General features: G+C 40.7%; 2 non-coding genes across 2 annotated transcripts; both read left to right on the top strand.

The window, feature by feature from the left end:
• The first annotated feature begins 305 nt into the window (after nt 1-305).
• Nucleotides 306-412, top strand: LOC148555322 (small nucleolar RNA R71). The gene has a single exon (XR_015888054.1). It is a non-coding gene; the product is annotated as a small nucleolar RNA R71 (small nucleolar RNA).
• Nucleotides 413-11,012: 10,600 nt separating this feature from the next.
• On the top strand, nt 11,013-11,120 carry LOC148555321 (small nucleolar RNA R71). Its single transcript, XR_015887297.1, has one exon. It is a non-coding gene; the product is annotated as a small nucleolar RNA R71 (small nucleolar RNA).
• Nucleotides 11,121-22,598: the final 11,478 nt, after the last annotated feature.

Genomic DNA, 22,598 nt, shown 5'->3' with positions numbered 1-22,598 from the left:
GTGGTGGGTGAGGCTGAGCTTGTTGTTGTTGGTACAACTGCATTTGCTTCAGTAGGTTGGTCATTTCACATATACTCTGTGTAAGAGCAGTAGTTTCAATGCTAGAGGAAACCTCTGCAACAGCTTTTGAGTGGTTGTGCCAGTGCCTGTGATTCTTAGTGGACTCAGCTAACTCGCTGATCAGTTGCCATGCTTCATCTGCGGTCTTGTACTTTTTCATAGAACCATTACTAGCACCATCTAGTGTAGTTTTATCCTGAGGCTTCATGCCTTGTGTGAAGTAGCTGATCAACACCAGTCTGTCGATTACGTGATGGGGGCATGCGTCTAGAAGGTTCTTAAAACGCTCCCAGTACTCATAAAGAGTCTCTGATTCTCCTTGAACAATGCAGGAGATCTCTTTTCTCAGTCTATCTGTGACTTCAGCTGGAAAGTATTTTTCCAAAATTCTCTCCTGAGTGTATCCCAGTTGGTAACAATCGCTTCAGGTTGGGAATAGTACCACTCCCTCGCCTTTCCTTCAAGAGAAAACGGGAAGGCAGTTAATAGAATAGAAGTTTCATCTGCACCATTACGCCTAACAGTAGAACAGGCTGTTTGGAAATTCCTTAGGTGCTTGATAGGCTCTTGAGCAGGTAAGCCATGAAACTTGGGCATCAAGTTGATTAATGCAGTTTTCAGTTCAAAATCTGCAGCCAGAGTTGGATGATGTACTTGATACGGCTGCAATGTAAAATCTGGGGCTCCATCCTCCTGGAGAGTAATCCTCCTAGGTGGTGCTATTCTATCTGCACGAGAATCAACTGAATCAGTAGTAAAGGAGCTTATTTCGCTCTCATATGGCAGTTTAGATTTGCCCTTAGATGAGACAGGTGAATTGATAATAATCACTTCACCACCCTCAGAGGCTATCCTGCGCCAAGCTCGGATCAGGCAGTGAACGTGTCATTTAATGAAAGAAACATATAGCTCATGGTAAAAATAAAAATAACATATGCAAATAAAATAAAATATGTACACCAATTAATAATTCAGCACACAATTGCAACTCCCCGGCAACGGCGCCAAAAACTGACGTGCAGGCTGATGAGCAGATAATTTATACGCTTTTTGACATTGTTTTTAGTATGTTTTTAGTAGGATCTAGTTACTTTTAGGGATGTTTTCATTAGTTTTTATGTTAAATTCACATTTCTGGACTTTACTATGAGTTTGTGTATTTTTCTATGATTTCAGGTATTTTCTGGCTGAAATTGAGGGACTTGAGCAAAAATCAGATTCAGAGGTTGAAGAAGGACTGCCGATGCTGTTGGATTCTAACCTCCCTGCACTCAAAGTGGATTTTCTGGAACTACAGAACTCGAAATGGCGCGCTTCCAATTGCGTTGGAAAGTATACATCCAGGGCTTTCCATCAATGTATAATAGTCCATACTTTGCCCAAGTTTAGACGACGCAAACTGGCGTTCAACGCCAGCTCTCTGCCCAATTCTGGCGTCCAACGCCAGAAACAAGCTGCAAAGTGGAGTTCAACGCCCAAACTGGCACAAAAGCTGGCGTTCAACTCCAAGAAGGACCTCTACACGTGTAACATTCAAGATCAGCCCAAGAACACAACAAGTGGGCCCTAGAAGTGGATTTATGCATCAATTACTTACTTCTGTAAACCTTAGTAGCTAGTTTATTATAAATAGGACATTTTACTATTGTATTTGGCATCCTGGATTGCATTCTAATCCTGTGATCACGTTTTGGGGGCTGGCCATTCGGCCATGCCTGGACCCTTCACTTATGTATTTTCAACGGTAGAGTTTCTACACTCCATAGATTAAGGTGTGGAGCTCTGCTGTTCCTCAAAGATTAATGCAAAGTACTACTGTTTTCTATTCAATTCATCTTATTTCGCTTCTAAGATATTCATTCGCACTTCAACCTGAATGTGATGAACGTGACAATCATCATCATTCCCTATGAACGCGTGCCTGACAACCACTTCCGTTTTACATTAGATTGAATGAGTATCTCTTAGATCTCTTAATCGGAATCTTCGTGGTGTAAGCTAGAATGATGGCGGCATTCAAGAGAATCCGGAAAGTCTAAACCTTGTCTGTGGTATTCCGATTAGGATTCAATGATTGAATGACTGTGACGAGCTTCAAACTCGTGATTGCTGGGCGTAGTGACAGACGCAAAAGGATAGTAAATCCTATTCCAGCAGGATCGAGAACCGACAGATGAATAGCCGTGCCGTGACAGGGTGCGTTGACCATTTTCACTGAGAGGATAGGATGAAACCATTGACAAGGGTGATGCCTCCAGACGATTAGTCGTGCCGTGACAGGGCATTTGGATCATTTTCCCGAGAGAAGACCGAAAGTAGCCATTGACAATGGTGATGTATCACATAAAGCCAGCCATGGAAAGGAGTAAGACTGATTGGATGAAGATAGCAGGAAAGCAGAGGTTCAGAGGAACGAAAGTATCTCTATTCGCTTATCTGAAATTCTCACCAATGATTTACATAAGTATTTCTATCCTTATTTTATTAATTAATTTCGAAAACCCCATTACCATTTTATATCCGCCTGACTGAGATTTACAAGGTGACCATAGCTTGCTTCATACCAACAATCTCCGTGGGATTCGACCCTTACTCACGTAAGGTATTACTTGGACGACCCAGTGCACTTGCTGGTTAGTTGTGCGAAGTTGTGAACCATGGTATTGACATCATATTTTTGGCGCCATTTCCAGGGAAAGAAAGAGCGATGAATTTTACATAATCAAAGTGTAATCACAATTTCTGCGCACCACAGGCAGAAGTCGGCTAATTAAGAAATCAATATAAAGAATGCGTTGAGAGTATAGTTCTTAACCAGCTGAGATCCGCCTTGTCAATTTAGAAAAGTTGTCACAAAATTTAGAAATAAAAATATTGGGAGTATGAGTCCCAGGTCGTCTCCCAACGAGTTGCAGGAAAGGGTGCTAACTTATTAATCAGGAATTTTTGAAAGAGTTTAAGTTTGGATAATGAGCAATAATTATAAATGAAAGCAATAAAACTAAGAATTATTATTAATATAAAAAGGCCTTGACTGGGGGAATGATTAATTAGAAGTTCTATCCTTGTTGGGATCTCTTAAGTGTAGTATAAAAAATGTTGTTGTTTTCACTTAGTTAACCCTTACTAAATAAAGAAAAGTCAAGTGATTGAGCTAATCCTTATTCGCAAATCCTAGTCCTCTCCCTTGGGAAGGTCTAGCGTTAGTAAATACAGAACTAGCTAACAACTTCCAGTTTAATCAGCACTTAAGCCTTCCAACTCAAGTGTCTCCTTTTAATCAACCCCTATGTCAAGTTTGGGAATCTACTTCATTGACATTAATATAATACTCAGAAAAATATAAGAAGACATAATAAATTAATTAAAATAAAATGGAGACAAATTAATTAAAAGTAAAATTAATCTTCTTCACTAACAATTCATGAAAATAATCCAATTAGAACTCTAAATAAAATAAATAAGGATATGGAAGAGTAAGGGACAAGTAAACAAACTAGAATAATATCTTCAACGGACGTAATGACTCTTCAATATCCAAAAGCATGAAATAATGAATGTAAAGTGAACCTAGAGGGAAAGTAATCCTCTCAAAATTTCAGATCTAAAAACCTAAAACTATCCTAATGTATCTAAAGTTGTATGTCTATTATGTCTAAGATGTGTGTGTTGAGTCTCTGCATGTTCCCTAGCTTTATTCTGTGTTTTTGGGACGAAAACTGGGTCAAAATATGGCCCAAAATCGCCCCGAGCGTTTTCTGTTAATTCCGCAAATCGCGCAGGTCACGCATACGTGTCGTCCACGCATTCGCGTCATTCAGCGATTTTCCTCCATTCCACGTGTTTGCGTGGGCCATGCGCTCGCGTCGGTGTTCGCTGGTCATCTCCTTAGTTTCTTGTATTCCTTCCATTTTTTGCAAGCTTCCTCTCCATTCTCCAAGCCATTCCTACCTTATGAAGCCTGAAACACTTAACACACGGATCACGGCATCAAATGGTATAAAAGAGAATTAAAATATACTAATTAAAGGTCTCTAGAAAGCAAGTTTTCAATCATAAAACACTATTAGGAAGGAATTTTAAAATCATGCAATTAGTATGAATAAGTGGGTGAAGATTTGATGAAACCATTCAATTACACACAAGATAAACCATAAAATAGTGGTTTATCAATGTCGCACTGGAAGATAGAATGATCTTTCGGAGGGTGCTTCATAGCTTCATTCAAACTGAAACTCACTGTTCTGCCATCTATCTCAAAGGAGTAAGTTCCTGAGAATGCATCCAGCTTGAATTTCGAAGTCTTCAGGAATGGTCTTCCAAGCAGGATTGATGATGGTTGATGAGAAAAACTTTTGCGTGGTCTAGAAATTTGCGGATAAATCCTCATTGCAAGTATAGTTTCTAAACTTTCAAAAGTCCTTTCATACAAACGTTTTGGTTGTCACAAGTAACAAACCCCTAAATAAATTGATAACCGAAGTATTCAAACTTCGGGTCGTCTTCTCAAGGAATTGCAGGGAGGTGTTCTTATTATTGGTTATGAGTTTGTAAATTGGGGGTTTTGAAAGTAAGGAAGCAGTATGTTGCACAATAAGAATAAAATAAATAACTATAAAATAGACTCTTGACAAGGTATGAAAATTAGAAGTCCTATCCTAGTTATCCTTATCAATTGTAATGAGAATTGGATTTTTCTCCCACTTTGTTAACCTCTAACTATGAAGGTAAGTTAAGTGGATGAATTAATTCTAATTCCTCAAGTCCTAGTCTTTCCTTGGGAAAAGTTAGAGTTATTGGAACCCAAATTAATTCTTGAAGAATTTTAATTTTCAATCAACAATGAGTTTGATAACTCAAGTGTCTCCAATGACTCAACCAAAGCCAAAAGGGAAAAATCTAAATTAAATTAAAAGCATTCATATAAATAAAGCAAAGCAAAATTAAATCTGAAAATACCTCGAATTAGCACTAATAAAGATATCAAATGTAACATGGAAGAGTTCATAAATTAAATTAGAAAAATAAATAAAAGGAACATTGAACCTGGGATTGAGAGGCACTCCTAAAACTAAGAGAAATCCTAAATCCTAATCCTAAGAGAGAGGAGAGAACCTCTCTCTCTAAAAACTACATCTAAATCCTATGAAAATTGAATTGTGAAAGCTTGTTTATGAATGGATGCATTCACCCACTTTATAGCCTCTAGTCTGTGTGTTCTGGGCTGAAAACTGGGACAAAAATAGCCCAGAAATCGCTCCCTGCAATTTCTGTTACGTTCAGGTCGCGAGCAAGTGACGCGGAGGCGTTGTCCACGCGTCCGCACGGATTGAAGTTCGCAGATGCGACGCAGGCGCGTCATTCACGCGTTCGTGTCACCTAACTTTAGGAAAGCTATGACAAATTATATATCAAATCGAAGCCCAGGATATTAGCTTTCCAACGCAACTGGAACCTTGTCGTTTGGACCTCTGTAGCTAAAGTTATAGCCGTTTGAGTGCGAAGAGGTCAGGCTGGACAGCTTAGCAATTTCTCCAACTTCTTGTATTCCTTCCACTTTTGCATGCTTCCTTTCCATCCTCTGAGCCATTACTGTTCTGTAATCTCTGAAATCACTTAACACACATATCAAGGCATCTAATGGTAATAAGAGAGGATTTAAACATAGGGAACTTAAGGCCAAAGAAGCATGTTTTCATTCAAAATTGTGATCACATTAATGTAGTACTCTTTGTTATTGTATGGAATCATTATTATGGCTCTTTACTATGTGTGGACACAACTCCGTTCAACTAACCAGCAAGTGTACTGGGTCGTCCAAGTAATAAACCTTACGTGAGTAAGGGTCGATCCCACAGAGATTGTTGGCTTGAAGCAAGCTATGGTCACCTTGCAAATCTCAGTCAGGCGGATTTAAACATGATACTTTATTAGATTAAAATAAACAATAAAAGGGATAGAGATACTTATGTAGATTCATTGGCAGGAATTTCAGATAAGCGAATGGAGATGCTTTTCGTTCCTCTGAACTTCTGCTTTCCTGCTATCTTCATCCAATCAGTCTTACTCCTTTCCATGGCTGGCTGTATGCAAGGGCATCACCGTTGTCAGTGGCTACATCCCCTCCTCTCAGTGAATCTTATGCTCACGCACCCTGTCACGGCACGGCTATTCATCTGTCGGTTCTCGATCATGCTGGAATAGGATTCACCCTCCTTTTGCGTCTATCACTAACGCCCAGCACTCGCGAGTTTGAAGCTCGTCACAGTCATTCAATCATTGAATCCTACTCAGAATACCACAGACAAGGTTTAGACCTTCCGGATTCTCTTGAATGCCGCCATCATTCTAGCGTACGCCACGAAGATTCTGGTTAGGAGATCTAAGAGATATTCATTCTAGCTTAATTCATGTAGAACAGAAGTGTTTGTCAGGCACACGTTCATAAGGGAGAAGGATGATGAGCGTCACACATAATCATCACCTTCATCACGTTCTTGGGTGCGAATGGATATCTTAGAAGCGAAATAAGAAGAATTGAATAGAAAACAGTAGTACTTTGCATTAATCTTTGAGGAACAGCAGAGCTCCACACCTTAATCTATGGAGTGTAGAAACTCTACCGTTGAAAATACATAAGTGAAGGTCCAGGCATGGCCGTGTGGCCAGCCCCCCTGGTCTAAGAACAATGCGTTCAAAGATGCCAAATACAATAGTAAAAGGTCCTATTTATAATAAACTAGCTACTAGGGTTTACATGAGTAAGTAATTGATGTACAAATCCACTTCCGGGGCCCACTTGGTGTGTGCTTGGGCTTGGGCTTGAGTGTTACACGTGCAGAGGCCATTTGTGGAGTTGAACGCCAGTTTCTGTGCCAGTTTGGGCGTTCAACTCTGGTTTTGGATCCTTTTCTGGCGCTGGACGCCAGATTTGGGCAGAAGGCTGGCGTTGAACGCCAGTTTACGTCGTCAATTCTTGGCCAAAGTATGGACTATTATATATTGCTGGAAAGCCCTGGATGTCTACTTTCCAACACAATTGGAAGCGCGCCATTTTGAGTTCTGTAGCTCCAGAAAATCCACTTTGAGTGCAGGGAGGTCAGAATCCAACAGCATCAGCAGTCCTTTTTCAACCTCTGAATCTGATTTCTGCTCAAGTCCCTCAATTTCAGCCAGAAAATACCTGAAATCACAGAAAAATACACAAACTCATAGTAAAGTCAAGAAATGTGAATTTAACACAAAATCTATTAAAAACATCCCTAAAAGTAACTAGATCCTACTAAAAACATACTAAAAACAATGTCAAAAAGCGTATAAATTATCCGCTCATCACAACACCAAACTTAAATTGTTGCTTGTCCCCAAGCAACTAAAAATCAAAATAGGATAAAAGAATAGAGTATACTATAAATTCCAAACTATCAATGAAACATATCTTCAATCAAATGAGCGGGACTTATAGCTTTTTGCCTCTTGAATAGTTTTGGCATCTCACTTCATCCATTGAGGTTCAGAATGATTGGTATCTATAGGAACTCAGATTTCAGATAGTGTTATTGATTCTCCTAGTTCAGTATGATGATTCTTGAACACAGCTTCTTTATAAGTCTTGGCCGTGGCCCTAAGCACTTTGTTTTCTAGTATTACCACCGGATACATAAATGCCACAGACACATAATTGGGTGAACTTTTTCAGATTGTGACTCAGCTTTGCTAAAGTCCCCAATTAGAGGTGTCCAGGGTTCTTAAGCACACTCTTTGTTTTTGCTTTGGACCTTGACTTTAACCGCTCAGTCTCAAGTTTTCACTTGACACCTACACGCCACAAGCACATGGTTAGGGACAGCTTGGTTTAGCCGCTTAGACCAGGATTTTATTCCTTTAGGCCCTCCTATCCACTGATGCTCAAAGCCTTGGGATCCTTTTTATTTGCCCTTGCCTTTTGGTTTTAAGGGTTATTGGCTTTTTCTGCTTGCTTTTTCTTTTTCTTCCTATTTTTTTTTCTATATATTTTTTTTTTTCGCCTATTTTTTTTTTCTGCAAGCTTTGTTCTTTGCTGCTTTTTCTTGCTTCAAGAATCATTTTTATGATTTTTCAGATTATCAAATAACATGTCTCCTAGTCATCATTCTTTCAAGAGCCAACATATTTAACATTCTTAAACAACAACTTCAAAAGATATATGCACTGTTCAAGCATACATTCAGAAAACAAGAAGCATTGTCACCACATCAATATAATTAAACTAAGTTCAAGGATAAATTCGAAATTCATGTACTTCTTGTTCTTTTGAATTAAAACAGTTTTTATTTAAGAGAGGTGATGGATTCATAGGACATTCATATCTTTAAGACAAAGTTACTAACTACTAATGATCATGTAATGAAGACACAAACACAGATAAGCACATAGAAAACGAAAAAAAACAGAGAAAGTAAGAACAAGGAATGAGTCCACCTTGGTGATGTCCTTGAGCTCTTCTATGTCTCTTCCTTGTCTTTGCTGCTCCTCCTTCATTGCTTTTAGATCTTCTCTGATTTCATGAAGGATGATGGAGTGCTCTTGATGTTCCACCCTTAGTTGCTTCCAATAATTGTGTGGAAGAAAATGTATCCCCTGAGGTATCTCAGGGATCTCTTGATTTGCAGTCAAATGTTCTACCACTGAGCTCTAGATCCTTTACATAATTGTTTTACCACACCAAACTTAGAATGTTGCTCGCCCTCGAGCAAAAGAAGAAGGAATAGATGAAGAAGAAGATGTGGAAATAAAAACTAGGATTATGAGGAGGTAGAGTGGGGATCCTGTGGGGTCCACAGATCCTGAGATGTCAAGGCATTTACATCCCTGCACCAATTTAGGCATGCAAAATGCCCTTGCACACAACTCTGGGCGTTCAGCGCCAGGTTGGTGCCCATCTTGGGCGTTCAACGCCCCTTTGCTGCCATTTCTGGCGTTGAACGCCAGAACCATGCTTGTTCTGGGCGTTCAGCGCCAGGATGCTCCTATTCTGGGCGTTCAGCGCCAGAACTATGCTCTGTTCTGGCGTTTGAACGCCAGACAGATGCTCCTCCAGGGTGTGATTTTTCTTCTACTGTTTTTTATTCCGTTTTTGATTTTTTTGTTTATTTTGTGACTCCACATGATCATGAACCTAAGAAAACATGAAAAACAATAAAAATAAGAATTAGATAAACATTGGGTTGCCTCCCAACAAGCGCTTCTTTAATGTCAATAGCTTGACAGTGGGCTCTCATGGAGCCTCACAGATGTGCAGAGCTTTGTTGAGATTCTCCTACACCAAACTTAGAGTTTGGATATGGGAGTTCAACACCAAACTTAGAGTTTGGTTGTGGCCTCCCAACACCAAACTTAGAGTTTGACTGTGGGGGCTCTGGTTGACTCTGCTTGGAGAGAAGCTTTTCCTGCTTCCTCTCTATGGTTGCAGAGGGAGATCCTTGAGTTTTGAATACAAGGGAGTTCTCATTCCATTGAAGGACTATTTCACCTCTGTCAACATCAATCACAGCTCTTGCTGTGGCCAGGAAAGGTCTTCCTAGGATGATGGATTCATCCTCTTTCTTTTTAGTATCCAGGACTATGAAATCAGCAGGGATGTAAAGGCCCTCAACTTTTACCAATACATCTTCTACGTGTCCATAAGCCTGTCTTCTTGAGCTGTCTGCCATCTCTAGTGAGATTTTAGCAGCTTGCACCTCATAGATTCCCAGTTTCTCTATTACAGAGAGGGGCATGAGGTTTATTCCTGAACCAAGGTCACACAGAGCTTTAAAGATCATGGTGCCTATGGTACAAGGGATTATGAACTTTCCAGGATCCTGTCTCTTCTGAGGCAATGTCAGTTGATCCAGATCACTTAGTTCATTGATGAACAAGGGAGGTTCAACTTCCCAAGCATCAATGCCAAATAATTTGGCATTCAGCTTCATGATTGCACCAAGAAACTTGGCAGTTTGCTCTTCAGTGACATCCTCATTCTCTTCAGAAGAGGAATACTCATCAGAGCTCATGAAGGGCATAAGGAGGTTCAATGGGATCTCTATAGTCTCTAGATGAGCCTCAGAGTCCTTTGATTCCCCAGAGGGAAGCTCCTTATTGATCACTGGACGTCCCAGGAGGTCTTCCTGCTTGGGATTCACGTCCTCTCCTCTCCTCTAAGGTTCGGCCATGGCGCTTATGTCAATGGCCTTGCACTCTCCCTTTGGATTCTCTTCTGTATTGCTTGGGAGAGTACTAGGAGGGATTTCAGTGATCCTTTTACTCAGCTGGCCCACTTGTGCTTCCAGATTTCTAATAGAAGATCTTGTTTCATTCATGAAACTTACAGTGGCCTTAGATAGATCAGAGACTAAGTTTGCTAAATTAGAAGCATTTTGTTCAGAGTTCTCTGTCTGTTGCTGAGTTGATGATGGAAAAGGTTTGCTATTGCTAAACCTGTTTCTTCCACCATTATTAAAGCCTTGTTGAGGCTTTTGATCCTTCCATGAGAAATTTGGATGATTTCTCCATGTTGAGTTATAGGTGTTTCCATAAGGTTCACCTAAGTAATTTACCTCTGCTATTGCAGGGTTCTCAGGATCATAGGCTTCTTCTTCAGAAGATGCCTCTTGAGTACTGTTGGATGCAGCTTGCATTCCATGCAGACTCTGAGAAATCATATTGACTTGCTGAGTCAATATTTTGTTCTGAGCCAATATGGCATTCAGAGTATCAACTTCAAGAACTCCCTTCTTCATAGGCGTCCCATTACTCACAGGATTCCTTTCAGAAGTGTACATGAACTGGTTATTAGCAACCATGTCAATGAGTTCTTGAGCTTCTGCAGGCGTTTTCTTTACGTGAATGGATCCACCTGCAGAGGTATCCAATGACATCTTTGATAGCTCAGATAAACCATCATAGAATATATCCAGGATGGTCCATTCTGAAAGCATGTCAGAAGGACACTTTTTGGTCAACTGTTTGTATCTTTCCCAAGCTTCATAGAGGGATTCACCTTCTTTCTGTCTGAAGGTTTGAACATCAGCTCTAAGCTTGCTCAGCTTTTGAGGAGGAAAGTACTTGGCTAAGAAAGCCGTGACCAGCTTATCCCAAGAGTTCAGGCTGTCTTTAGGTTGAGAATCCAACCATAATCTAGCTCTGTCTCTTACAGCAAAAGGGAAAAGCATGAGCCTGTAGACTTCAGGATCTATTCCATTAGTCTTAACAGTATCACATATCTGCAAGAATTCAGTTAAGAACTGAAAAGGATCTTCAGATGGAAGTCCATGAAACTTGCAGTTCTGCTGCATTAGAGAAAGTCTCAAGTCCCCAATTAGAAAGTCCCCAATTAGAGGTGTCCAGGGTTCTTAAGCACACTCTTTGTTTTTGCTTTGGACCTTGACTTTAACCGCTCAGTCTCAAGTTTTCACTTGACACCTACACGCCACAAGCACATGGTTAGGGACAGCTTGGTTTAGCCGCTTAGACCAGGATTTTATTCCTTTAGGCCCTCCTATCCACTGATGCTCAAAGCCTTGGGATCCTTTTTATTTGCCCTTGCCTTTTGGTTTTAAGGGTTATTGGCTTTTTCTGCTTGCTTTTTCTTTTTCTTCCTATTTTTTTTTCTATATATTTTTTTCAGGGTTGTAATGGGGCTGAGGTAAAGGTAAGGGTACATGTATGGCTAAGTGAGCTATAATATAAATCTTTGACTAACCTAAGCTCTCACCTAATATACATATACTCTATATACTGTTAAATTCATGCCTAACTACCCATAATTTTTACTTTTGTATGATTCCCATACTCATGTACCAAATTTTTGATATTTCTTTACTTTTATCACATGTGCATTGATCTTTTTATTAACTTAGCATTCGGGTAATTTTGTCCCTTTATTTATTTACTTATTTATTGAATATTTTTGGATTTTTCTCTCTCTCTTTTTTTTTGTAGAGAAATAAACATAACTTATCAATGCACATGGATTTTCCAATATTTTTCTATTTTAGTTTTTTTTTCATGAGTAGGTTCCCAAATTCCTAATATTCAAATAAATTAGAAACATGATACATTCCCTTATTAACCCATGTTCCCACAATTTCCCCACACTTAGTTGATGCACAATCTCTATCTTAAGCTAACCAAAGATTCAATTGGGGTATTTAATTTGTTTTTCTGCTTAAGGCTAGTGATGTGGTAAAATATAGAATGAATGGGATTAAAAGGCTCAATGTGGCTAACAAGGGTGATGTAAAGGGTAGGCTTATTTGGGATAAGTGAGCTAAAATCAAACAATGGCCTCAATCATATGCAAACATGTAAATACACTAAATATTGGACATATAGAATGGAACAAAGCAAAGATTGCAATCATAGTGAAGAAAATACACAAGAATAAAAATTTATGGTTAAATAATGTAACCATGTAAATAAGCTCAAAATATCACAGGTTGTGTGTTCTTTGGCTCAAAAATCATATTCCAAATACAACTTCAAACAATTTTTAACATAAAAATTTTTTCAATTTAAATTAGTGAAATTTTTCAAAGATAGGGTCTTAAAAGAATTTTATTACTTTAACCAAGTAGTAACTAGATGCATAAAATCAAACAAATATGCAAATACAACAACTAATTTAACAAAGAAAATTAAACATTGGTGCTAAAATATGAAGTGATTAACCCATGGAAGTCGGTATCAACCTCCCCACACTTAAAGATTGCACCGTCCTCGGTGCATGCTAAGATGTGCAGGTAGACGGGCTATTCCAACTGGCGCTTTTCTCCGAAGATTTTGCAGATGGACTTGTCTGTCTCCCCATGTAAACATCTTCCGGTTCTCTTCCTGGTGGCCATCCTGAAAGAAAAAGGGAAGAAAGATAACCCAATAATAAAGATAAGAAAATAAATGAAGCATGGTTGGGTTAATGCCAAATGATAAGGGTCTCATTTACATGGAAGCTTCAACATGTACGTGAGAAAACAATATAAGCACATGGCATACTAGTGGTGCAAAATTTGCAACAAAGGAGAGGAAAATGTGGGTAATGCAAGATAGTATAAGTTCATATCAATGCAAGAGAAGTACAAGTATCATAAAAGATTAACAATTATTTAAATAATGTTACCCAATCAGAATAAAACAAGTCATAAGCACTAAGATAATACCAGAAAAGATATAACAGTTGAATAAGAACTTTTGAACACCAATGGTAAAATAAAAAATTTAGAAAAGAAAATAAAAATATACAAAATTAAAATGCAATGAATGAAAGTATGCAAATAAATTAAGTAAAATAAAGTGAAAGAAAAGAAGAATGAGAAGGGAAAGAGATGAAGAAGAAGAAGAAAGTAAGAAAAGGAAGAAGAAAGAAGAAAAGATAAAAGAAATTAGGATTAGAAAAGAAAAGATAAGATAATTGGCGCTTATCTGGATAAGTTGTGCGGCGCAGGCGACGCGGACGCGTGGATTGTAAGATCCGGTTAATTAACGGCTAATTAACCCATAAAATGAGAATTTATTCTAGAAAGCTAAAAATATTATTTTTATGGCTAAATATGATAGAGGAGATTAAGACGAGAATTTCGGTACCAATTTTATAGAAATCGGACTAAGATTGGACCGAACGGGCTAAACCGGGCCAACCGGACCCAAAATGGGCCCTTGGCCCAACTAAACTAAACCAAAACCTTAGTTTTCAGCACTCTCTCTCCTCACAACACACTCAAACACGCTGAAATGGTGGAGAGGAAGGGAAGAACACTCTCTCAACTTCTTTCTCTCACTTGATCTTCAAACCACCATAACTTTTGATCTAGAGCTCCGATTGCCGCACTGTTTGTGGCCACGCGTTCACCGCGGAGAGCTCTACAAAACCCATACAATCAATCTTGAGGAAAGCCACGTTTTACTCTTCGAAGTTCTAGCCCTTGTTTTTGAGTTTCATGGGTAAAATATTGAGATTTTGGGCTCTTTGATGTTATAGGACCCAACTCTCTTAAAGGAGAAGGTTAATCTTGTCTCCTTGGACCTTGGGTGTGGTAAGATTCTCAACCCTAGTGTAATTTGTTGTTCTATGATGTTTGGGTATTGAGATGTTGTGTATGGATATGATGATTGTGGCTTAGGTTGTGTATATGTGAATATTGGAGCTTGATTGGTAATTTTGGAAAGCTTGGGAGAGGATTTTGTGTGATAAAATCTGTTCTTGGAGGTGTTAAGACCTTGAGAGCTTGTGGACAAGTGGTTTGGAAGTGTTCCGATTGAGCTTGGGTAATCGGCTAAGGTATGGTTTCGGTTTCCCGTATCTAATATGTAATGTGGTAGAAAATACTTAGGCTAGAGGCCCTAAGATAGGCATTGAATTGATGATGTTGTTGAATGATTGAGATATATGATGTGATCATATATGTGATTATGAATATTGATGCCTTGATTGTGTGATATATAAGAAAATGCATGTTGTGATATATGCTTGATGAATGAATGAGGTTGAATTGATGGGTAGTACCATGTTGATGGTGAGTATGATGATGATTATGTATAATGATGGTTGATTGGGAATGGAATTATTGGAAATTGGTATGAGGAAGGATGTATGACATGATATTGTGTTTGTCCTTTAGCCATTTGATTGAGAAGTGTTAAGATGGTTGGATGTGATTTTGGGAACTTTGGTAAAGTGTCAATGTGTGAGTTGAAGATGGCTTGATGTTGATTTTGGTACATTTTGATTGATTTCAAAGAAAAGGGATGAAATTGGCATGTTTTGATTGATTTTGAAAAGAGTTGAAAATGGCTTGTTTTGAAAATGGCACTTTATGGTTTTGTATGAAAACATGATTTTTGGGCATACTTTGACGGGACATAACTTGGACTACGGATCTCTGATTTGTGCCAAATATGTCTAAAAATGAAATTAGATCCGGGATGTCCATGCCGTTCGAAGAACGGGTGAAAAACGATTTAAAATGAGAAAGTTATGTCCGTCGGAAGATTGGGGGTTGAATCTATGAATTCTGCAGCTTTTAACTTAGAATATTTTTAGCAGAATATCCCTCCGCACGTAGGCGCACTTGGCGCGTGCGCGCCATTCTTCCAGGAAGCACCATCCATGCGTGCGCGTGGTGTGCGCGGGCGCGTCGATGCGCTGCGCCATATGCCCAGCTATTTTCCAGAGAGTTTTGCCAGATTTGTGCCAGTTTTGTGCCTGGGCGCAAGAGCACCCACGCGTACGCGTGGCTGACGCTTGCGCGTGGTTTGGCTAATTTTTAATCCGTGCGTTTGCGCGTATGACGCTTGCGCATCGATGAGTTTTAAGGCCATCCACGCGTGCGCGTGGAGTGCGCATACGCGTGGCCCTATTTTCATCCCAAAGTTGATTTTTGAGTTTTAAAAGCCAAATTTCATACTTCTAAGCCTCCGATCTCACCACTTATGTCTCGAATCATTATGATATGCCTAGCATGAGGAAAAGGGCTAGTGAATGTGGTAACTTGCAAGTGAAGCAAGGGGAAAAATGAATGATCATTGAGGATCAAAGATGATTATGTGAGATGCGGAGGATGGCGGTGGAAGTGCTTGTTGTGCCATGGGCCGAAGGGCCGTAATTGTTAATGAATTGGCTGGTTATGGATTTAACCGTGAGCCGGATGGCTAGATTATTGTCGTATTACGGCAGAGCCATGATTATGGCTAAGTATAAATGCATATATGCTGTTGAATGAATTGTGAATGTTTGCACTTCCACCATCGAAGATGAGGGTTTCCCTGGGAGGAAGCAGTGGCTAGCCACCACGTGATCCAGGTTGAGAACTCGAAGCTCTTTTGACCCTATGTCGTAAGTGTGGCCGGGCACTGTGAAAGGCCCGGATGAGCTCGCCCCCGTAAATATTCACCAGTGAGGGTGATGGATATGGATCATGATTATGATCAAGTTTATGATGAGTATAACTCAAGTTGGGGATGTGCGACAGAGGGACAGTCCAATGGTTAGCTACCAAGACTTGTCGGGTTGGCTCTATAACTGATAGATGATATCATCAGCCACTAGGGACAGGCATGCATCATAAGCATACTATGTGAATTATTTGAGATTGTCTATTTGACTGCATATTACTTGCTATTTGTCTAAATGCCCTAATTGTTCTTACTTGTATATCTCTTGTCTGATATAACTGTGTTTGCTATATTATACTCCTGCTGGTGGTTGGGAGGTCTGAAGGAATTGGAAAGGGAAGTATTAGTTAGACTGAAGAATCTTTAGTCAGTTGCCACTTATGGTTTAGCTCGTTTATAAGCTTTGATATTATCTGGAGGAAGTTCTAGGATTGCCTTCGGCTTTCCTCTATTATTATGTATTATATATGTGGAAGCTGTTACCGTGCTGGGGACCTCTGGTTCTCACCCATGCGGATTTTGTGGTTTTCAGATGCAGGACGTGAGGCTTCTCGTTGAGGCATGCTGGAGACTTCTGGATTAGCGAAGATCCTTTGTTCTCGGGACTCTGTTTTGGGTTATATATCTTGTTTAGATACCTTTATCTCCATTAAATAATACAAACTGTGATGACTCCTCTTATAGGAGATTTTTGGAGAATAGGTTTTTGTATTTGTGTCCCTTTGGGTTTCCTTTGGGGTTTCCTTATTTTATTATATGTATATATTGCTATGTTCGGACCGGTTATCTTCGCATCCGGATTTGAGTTTTGATATTCCTGTTTTTGACACTCCTTTGTATATATATATAATCTCGCGTTGTTTTATTCTTGTTCGTTGCGTTACCGATCGGAGTGTTGCGCTTTCGAGTTACGGTTTTTGTTTACCCCTTTTCCCACAAAGGCTCTTAGTTATAATCCTTATTCATACTACTATACGTACTAAATTTTTGTTTTAGAGGTCATAATACCTTGCCATCTCTGAATTATGACTTAAGCATAAGACTCTGTATGGTAGGGTGTTACATTATGGTATCAGAGCAGTTCGTTCCTGTAGAGCCTGAGGAATGGACTGACTATGCTTCTGTGCATTCTCTGTGTGTGTGTGTTATGTGCTATTAGTATATCTACTTGATATAATTGGCATAAATGTTCATGAGCATACATTTGGGACTTTGAAGCACTAGACTTCCGATGTTGAGACTGATCAACTTAATATCGATTGTTTGGTGTGTATAGGAACCAGATGGCGCCTCATGGACGCGGTAGAGGTCGTGGGAGGAGTCGTAATAATGCTCGTGTGCCGAAGACTAACCCTAATGACCCGGTGAACTTTATGACTGCGTTGGAGAACATGGCTACTGCTATGCAAGCCACTGCTGAGGCTCTTGGTCAACAGATGAACAACCATGGTAATGACGGAGGTGGAGTTCAGGGCCCGATGACACTGGCAAACTTTTTGAAGGTTAATCCCCCGAAGTTCAAGGGAACTACTAGCCCGACTGAAGCCGATACATGGTTTCAGGCTATGAAGCGAGCACTGCAAGCGCAGGTGGTACCTGAAGGGCAGCGTGTGGAGTTCACTAACTATTTGCTCACTGGGGAAGCGTCGCATTGGTGGCAAGGAATCCGACGCCTCCTGCAGCAGGGTGATGATTATATCCCCTAGGATGTCTTCCAAGAGGAGTTCTATAAGAAGTACTTTCCGACTTCTGCCAGGACAGCCAAGGAGCTTGAATTGTTGCAGCTGAAGCAGGGTACTATGCCCGTATCTGAGTATACTGACAAGTTTGAGGAGCTGTTCAGATTCTCTCGTATGTGTCAAGGGACTCCGGTGGAATATGAGGAATGGAAGTGTGTTAAGTACGAAGGAGGACTCCGGAGCGATATTTTCGGTTCGGTGGGGCCAATGGAGATTAGGACTTTCTCCGAGTTGGTGAACAAGTGTAGGGTTGCTGAAGAGTGTGTGAAGAGGGCAGCCACTGAGAAAGGAAGTCACAAAGGATCATTTCAACAAAACCGAGGGAAGAGTTTTGCACCTAGAGGTCCGCCTTTCAAGAGGGGAGGTTCCTTTAGGAGGCCCAACAACAACAACTCCCAAGGGAAAAGGTTTGGGAAGCAGCCTCAGAATGATCAAGCTTGTACTAGGTGTGGGAGTCACCATCCGGGAGTACCATGCAAGGCCGGATGGGGTTTGTGCTACAATTGTGGAAAGGCGGGGCATAAAGCCGCAAGTTGTCCGGAGAAGCAGAAGCAAGGTGCTGGGAAAGCACAACAGACTGGTCGGGTGTTCACCACCTCAGCTGTGGGTGTAGAGGGATCCGAGACACTCATTCGAGGTAACTGTGAAATGGCTGGTCAAACTTTAAATGCTTTATTTGATTCAGGAGCATCGCATTCATTCATTGCATTTGAAAAAGCCCATGAGTTAGGATTGAAGATCGTAACCTTAGGTTATGACTTAAAAGTGTATAATGCTACTCATGAAGCCATGGTAACTAGGCTAGGATGCCCGAAAGTTTCGTTTAGGTTCAAGCAGCGTGATTTTGTCCATAATTTAATCTGCTTACCGATGATCGATCTTGATCTTATCTTGGGATTGGACTGGTTATCTGAGAACCATGTTCTGCTTGATTGCTCTACAAAGTCGGTGTACTTTATGCCGGAAGATACAGAAGGGCCAGTCATGGTGAATAATTATTACTTGAATTCGATGATGGTGAACTGTTCTGGAATCGAATGTCAGGGTATCCTATTGTTAACCGCTGGTGTTTCGGGTGATGATCAAAGGTTGGATCAGATTCCGGTAGTGTGTGAGTTTTCGGAAGTGTTTCCCGATGATATTGAGGAATTTCCACCTAACCGAGAGGTCGAGTTTGCTATTGAGTTGGTGCCTGGGGCGGGACCAATCTCAAGTGCTCCTTATAGGATGTCACCGTTAGAGATGACCAAGCTAAAGTCTCAGTTAGAGGAATTGTTGGGTAAGAATTTTATCCGACCGAGTGTTTCCCCGTGGGGTGCTCCAGTGTTACTGGTAAAGAAGAAAGATGGAAGTATGCGGCTCTGTGTGGATTACAGGCAGCTGAAGAAGGTCACCATAAAGAATAAGTACTCGTTGCCGAGGATTGATGATCTCATGGATCAGTTACAAGGAGCTGGGGTTTTCTCTAAGATCGATTTGCGATCCGGTTATCACCAGATAAGGGTGAGGGTGAGGATATCCCTAAGACCGCTTTCAGGACTCGTTATGGTCATTACGAGTATACTGTAATGTCTTTTGGGTTGACGAACGCTCCTGCAGTGTTTATGGATTACATGAATAGAGTATTCCGTCCATTTCTGGATAAATTCGTTGTTGTCTTCATTGACGACATACTGATTTACTCCAAGACTGAAGAAGAGCATGCGGAACACTTGCGGACCGTGTTGCAAATTCTAAAGGAGAAGAAACTCTATGCGAAATTGTCTAAGTGTGAGTTTTGGAAGGATGAGGTGAAGTTTTTGGGTCACGTGGTGAGTAAGAAGGGAATAGCCGTAGATCCAACTAAGGTAGAAGCTGTGATGGATTGGAAGCAACCAATCACAGTAACTGAGATAAGGAGTTTTCTGGGTTTAGCTGGCTATTACCGAAGGTTCATCAAAGGCTTTTCGCAATTAGCCTTGCCATTGACAAAATTAACCCGCAAAGACACTCCGTTTGTTTGGACTCCTGAGTGTGAGGAAAGCTTTCAGGCATTGAAGAAAAAGTTGACCACTGCACCTGTGTTGGTGTTACCTGAGCCGAACGAACCATTTGAGGTGTACTGTGATGCCTCACTAAAGGGTCTAGGATGCGTGCTGATGCATCATCATAATGTGGTGGCGTATGCCTCACGACAGTTGAGACCTCACGAAGTTAGTTACCCTACGCACGATTTGGAACTCGCTGCGGTTGTGTTTGCCTTGAAGGTGTGGAGACATTATCTCTATGGGGTTAAGTTCCAAGTCTTCTCTGATCACAAGAGCTTGAAATATCTCTTTGATCAGAAAGAGCTTAATATGAGGCAAAGGAGGTGAATGGAATTATTGAAAGACTACGACTTTGAGTTGAATTACCATCCGGGAAAGGCAAATGTAGTGGCGGATGCGTTAAGTCGGAAGTCGTTATATACGGCTTGGATGATGCTTCAAGAGGAGAAGTTGCTCAAGGGATTCGAGAGTCTAAAAATTGGTGTTCGAGAAGTATCTGGAACCTTGTGTTTGAGCCGATTAGAAATCTCGAGTGACTTTAAGTCCGAACTCCTAAAGGCTCATGAAAATGATGAAGCATTATGGAAGGTGTTACCAGCTATCGAGCAAGGAAAACAGTGGAGAGTGTCGGAAGAAAAAGATGGGTTATGGAAATTCAAGGGTAGGATCATTGTGCCGGATGTTGGCACTTTAAGGCAAGATACCTTAAAGGAGGCACAAAAAAGCGGATTCTCCATTCACCCGGGAAGTACTAAGATGTACCATGATTTAAAGGCGATGTTTTGGTGGCTGGGTATGAAGAATGATGTGGCGGAATATGTTTCAAAGTGCTTAACTTATCAAAAGGTAAAGATTGAACATCAAAGACCTTCTGGGATGTTGCAACCTTTAGAGGTTCCGCAATGGAAGTGGGAAAGTATTACAATGGACTTTGTGTCGGGATTGCCAAGAACTAGGACTGGTTTTGATGCTGTCTGGGTGATTGTCGACTGACTGATGAAGTCAGCTCACTTTTTGCCCATTCGGATGACTTACACCCTTGAGGATCTAGCACGGTTATACATAAAGGAAATTGTGAGACTTCATGGTGTACCTGCTACTATAATCTCTAATAGAGATCCTCGTTTCACTTCGAGGTTCTGGGGTGCATTTCAGAAAGCTTTTGGAACCCGATTAAGCTTGAGTACAGCTTACCATCCTCAAACAGATGGTCAATCCGAGAGAACGATCCAAACCCTAGAGGATATGTTGAGAGCTTGTGTTTTGGACCAACCGGTGAGTTGGGATCGGTATATGCCATTAGTGGAGTTTGCATACAATAATAGTTACCATGCGAGCATCGGAATGGCTCCGTATGAGGCATTGTATGGGAGGAAATGTCAATCTCCGCTATGTTGGTATGAAGCTAGAGAGAAAGGCTTGTTGGGACCGGAAATGATAGCTGAGACCACTGAACAAGTTAAGAAAATCCGAGATAGGATGCTTACGGCGCAGAGTCGCCAGAAGAGTTACGCCGATCAGAGGCGGAAGCCCTTGGAATTTAAGGAAGGAGATCATGTTTTCCTGAAGGTTACTCCGACCACAAGAGTAGGTAGGGCGATTAAAGCAAAGAAGTTGAATCCTCAATACATTGGTCCATTTCAGATCCTGGAGAGGATTAGACCAGTGGCGTATCGGATGGCTCTACCACCTGATCTTTCGAACCTGCACGATGTGTTTCACGTGTCACAGCTTCGGAAGTACACTCCAGATGCTAGCCATGTGTTAGAACCTGAATCAGTTCAGTTAACGGAAGATTTGATGCTTCCAGTGGCTCCAGTCCGAATTGATGATACTAGTATCAAACGATTGCATGGAAAAGAGGTTTCATTAGTCAAAGTGGCTTGGAGTCGAGGCGGTGTTGAGGAACACACTTGGGAACTTGAGTCGAAGATGCGAACGGATTATCCGCACTTATTCTCAGGTAATTGAATTTGAATTTTGTGGGCAAAATTCCCAATTAGGTGGGTAGAATGTAAGATCCGGTTAATTAACGGCTAATTAACCCATAAAATGAGAATTTATTCTAGAAAGCCAAAAATATTATTTTTATGGCTAAATATGATAGAGGATATTAAGACGAGAATTTCGGTACCAATTTTATAGAAATCGGACCAAGATTGGACCGAACGGGCCAAACCGGGCCAACCGGACCCAAAATGGGCCCTTGGCCCAACTAAATTAAACCAAAACCCTAGTTTTCAGCACTCTCTCTCCTCACAACACACTCAAACACGCTGAAATGGTGGAGAGGAAGGGAAGAACACTCTCTCAACTTCTTTCTCTCACTTGATCTTCAAACCACCATAACTTTTGATCTAGAGCTCCGATTGCCGCACCGTTTATGGCCACGCGTTCACCGCGGAGAGCTCTACAAAACCCATACAATCAATCTTGAGGTAAGCCAAGTTTTACTCTTCGAAATTCTAGCCCTTGTTTTCGAGTTTCATGGGTAAAATGTTGAGATTTTGGGCTCTTTGATGTTATAGGACCCAACTCTCTTGAAGGAGAAGGTTAATCTTGTCTCCTTGGACCTTGGGTGTGGTAAGATTCTCAACCCTAGTGTAATTTGTTGTTCTATGATGTTTGGGTATTGAGATGTTGTGTATGGATATGATGATTGTGGCTTAGGTTGTGTATATGTGAATATTGGAGCTTGATTGGTAATTTTGGAAAGCTTGGGAGAGGGTTTTGTGTGATAAAATCTGTTCTTGGAGGTGTTAAGACCTTGAGAGCTTGTGGACAAGTGGTTTGGAAGTGTTCCGGTTGAGCTTGGGTAATCGGCTAAGGTATGGTTTCAGTTTTCCGTATCTAATATGTAATGTGG

This window comes from Arachis ipaensis, chromosome B6 (genome assembly GCF_059453495.1).
Source record: "Arachis ipaensis isolate K30076 ecotype BB chromosome B6, ASM5945349v1, whole genome shotgun sequence".
Taxonomy (NCBI): Eukaryota; Viridiplantae; Streptophyta; class Magnoliopsida; order Fabales; family Fabaceae; genus Arachis; species Arachis ipaensis.
The sequence above is the reverse complement of the archived record's forward strand: the minus strand, read 5'-3'. Positions and strand labels throughout refer to the sequence as shown.